Genomic DNA, 3664 nt, shown 5'->3' with positions numbered 1-3664 from the left:
GATGTGTCCTTTTCCGTTACTGTGCCTGTGTGTGTGTGTGTGTCTGTTTATCACCTCTTATTGTAGTGTAATAATGTACCAAAAAATATATCCTTTCGTCCCAAAATAGCAGCTAAATATTGCATAAATGTGGTGTCGTTCAGTTCAACAAAACGAAGCAATAGCTCGTGAGCATTTTGTCCCTTGAAATATTTGATGCAAAAGTGGATCTGATGAAAGCCTGCAAAGTGTAATAAGTATCATAAAATAAGAGGCAGGCCGAACAAAACAGAAAAGAAAACCTGTGCTCTCTGTGGAAAAGGAAGAAGAGGTAGAAAACAACAGCAGTAAAATAAAAAAAGCTTGCCTCCACAATCGTGCGTGCGTGCGGTTCCGTGTCAGGGTCGCTTACCACCAGCACGACGAGAGAGGCTTATTTTGTTGTTGCTGCGGTTTTAACGCCTTCCCGCAGCCAAAGTTAGTGCAGTTAGTGAAATCACTTACGTGAGAGCTTCAGTGAGAAAGCCACTGTCTCACTACAATACTAAGCGCTTTGTGAGTGTGTGTGTGTCTGTGTTTCTGTTTCTGAGTCCTGTGAGTGTGTACGCAAGCTTCGTGCATTCGTGTAGTTGATCGATCGTTCACCGATCGATCGGAAAGGAGGCAGGATTATAGGCAAGCGAAAAGGCACAATAGTGTGTATATCGGCCGCATCTGCGTCCCTGCAAGCTGCAGCCGGTCATACTGCGCCCGCATACCTAAGTCGCGGGCTTTACATTCCTCCATTTCTTGTGGCACGCCGGTTCAACAAAATCATTCACCGTGGATACCTTAGCATTGCCACTCGGTGGTCTCTCTCATGTTAGGATGGCTCTGGCCAGGTAAGTTGCTTTCAAGCTGTGCGGTGGAGATGCCAACATTAAAAAAAAGCTGTAGATTGTAGATCTATCGGTGAGAGGTTCGATTCTCCATTTCATTTTCACAAGTATGAGGTTATTTTAGGATGAAGTTGGAGGATTTCGAAAGCATGGAAAATGGAAAAGTTTCCGCTTGCGTCGTACTAAGTTCCTCAAAAAAGCTACTTAATGTAGCACCTATACAATTACTTACTTACTTAGAGCAACAATCCTTGATACTGCTCCCTATCTGTCTCGTTTGCCAATCCTATATCCTGGGTCGTCTGACGAAGACATCAACGCCATCATTCCATCTCGTTTTAGGCCTACCACACCTCCTCTGTTTGGGTGGATGACCAAAAAAGAATTGAAGCGCTGAGTTTGGTCGTTCGGTGCCATTCTCATAACATGACCAGTGCATCTAAGCATTGTGAGTTCAAAACCCGGTCTAGACGAAGCGCAACTTCCAGAGCAATCTTGAGTTTCTATCTAAATGCTTTAAATTTTTGACAAATTTCAACACAGTAGTTTTTCGTAAACTCTGAGTTGCACTGCACATTGCGCTTCGTCTAGACCGGCTGTAATGTACTATACAATGGTAAGATTATCTTACAGCCAGTCATTGAAGCGGCTGCTTCTTTGTTATTGCTTTCAAACGGGGTTGAGAATCTCCCTGAACTTCTTCCTCAGGAACGAAGTGCATATCTCCGAGGCGTATGTATACAAGGTTCCACAAGGATTTGGAGTGGAAGAGTTTCTTCTAGTTTCCAGTTCCAGTTCTATTTTGGTTGTTGGTCCGGAGTTTTGATCCCAGACAGCTGCAGTTTCGGATGTGAACCTCATAATTGTATGCATATTATGAAGTGAGTGATGAACATTGTCATTGATTTCTAGTGTCAGATTGAGACCCTGAATTTAAGACGATGAGAATCCTTCGTTAATGATGAGAATCATTAGTCGTTAAACATTTCCCATCTCTTTTAATGTACAAATGTGATGTGTTGTACATTTGAATTCTTGGATCGTTCACCGTTGACAAATAAACTTTCCATTTCCAACGTTCATGCAACACAATGCGATGCGTCCTCCTTCGGCGAGAGTGAAATCTGCTTCGATTCAGCATGAAAATGTGGGATGAATATGCATGACTTCGTCCTCGAAACGACCGCCAAACGGGTGATATGGTGGCGTTTCAACTGAACTGAACAGCAGCCCAGACAATCCGTAAATCCGTAAATGCATCCCTACGTTCTAACGCCTCCTGATCGGCTATAGGATCCATTCACGATTCTTCTCTTGAATCGGTAATAGAAAAATGCCACAAAATAAAATCGACGCATTACGATTAGCTACTACGAGATGATCCTGTGTGACAGTCCGAGCAAACGAATCCAATCAGTATCTCCTCTAGCGTTTCGGCAAGGATCGAGAATGTGGCACCTACTATCTAGCTTTCTTTGCCTTCTTACTGCCCAAGGTAGATTAGTGCCCTCGCGTAAGCGCAAATCGAAGGCGAGACAATCTGTATCAATTATTCATCAACCACATTGCAATTTCTGTTTTTATTTGCTTTAGGGTATATGATACGAGAAGCGAAACAAGGAACCAAAGGGGGGGGGGGGGGGGACGGTTTGTTGCGGTGCCAATGTTTACATTAATGGATTCACGTCCAGTGGCAAAAAAACAAAACAAAACAAAAATGGCTCACAAATAGGGCGCGCTGCATTCACCAACAAAGCGATAAGCAAATGTGATAAGTCACTTTTTTGTTTGTTCACTGCCCCGAGTGTGTTTGGGGATTGCATGATTTGTTGTTTCTCGTACTGGTTTGGTTTTATTTAACTTGCAAACACCGGGCAATTTGATTTGTACAAGAATAAATTTCGTAAATCTTGGCATTTCTACTGTTTTGTGCTTCAAAAACGCTTACTAAAAAATTGGTTCAATTAGCAGCTCGTTTCGGTGACACATTTTATCATCTCACTATCATCTTCTGCTCACCTTCCATGGGTTGGAAGGCACCGTAGCAATGCCGGTGCCAACCACTCTAACCTCCCATTCGTAGGCTTTATCGTGGTGGCCTCGTGATCGAAAAAGACGACCCAAGGCATCTCGAAATACACACACACACACACTGTAGAGTACAAACAGGCGGACATTCTTTTTCGGCGGTTGATTCCGTTGCCACGAACTGCCATCATTTGCTGGCTGTGTGCTGCCCAATTGACCATGGACTTATTTCCTCGTTACTTGACACCATCGCTCCACGTTTCTTGGGCGCTCCTACCGTCGGTGACATACTTTATCCACACGGGGTCAACTGGCCCATCTTGTTTGGTGATACTAGTGGCGGTGGTGCAGTTGTGGTCGACCAATATTTATAGTTCTCCTTCCGCCACGGCCCATTTTTATTTGTGTGTATATAAATATGTTTTTGTACTCTTTGCTACTAGCGTTTGTTTTCCCTTGTGCGCTTTTTTACGCTTTACTTGCCCGTATTGCTCTGCTAATTCAACATTCACTCGTGCTTCACACGCAAGCTCCCGGTCCCATTCCTACCTTCCCCAACGACACTTTTTGGGAGCATCGAGTAGCATAATTAATTACCAGCAGCAGAATTTTGCTCCCATCCGTCACGCCACTCTTTTTGCCTGTGCCATTCTTCGCCATCTTGAGCTGCTGCTTGCGTTTTTTTTTTTTTTGTTGTCTAGTGCACATTTTTGCTATCGCGATTTAAATTACCTGTAGCTGAATGTACCCAGACAGCCGGCCTCTTGCGCCAAAAAATC

The sequence above is a fragment of the Anopheles maculipalpis genome, chromosome 2RL (genome assembly GCF_943734695.1).
Source record: "Anopheles maculipalpis chromosome 2RL, idAnoMacuDA_375_x, whole genome shotgun sequence".
In the NCBI taxonomy this organism is placed as follows: domain Eukaryota; kingdom Metazoa; phylum Arthropoda; class Insecta; order Diptera; family Culicidae; genus Anopheles; species Anopheles maculipalpis.
Note: the sequence above shows the minus strand (reverse complement) of the source record.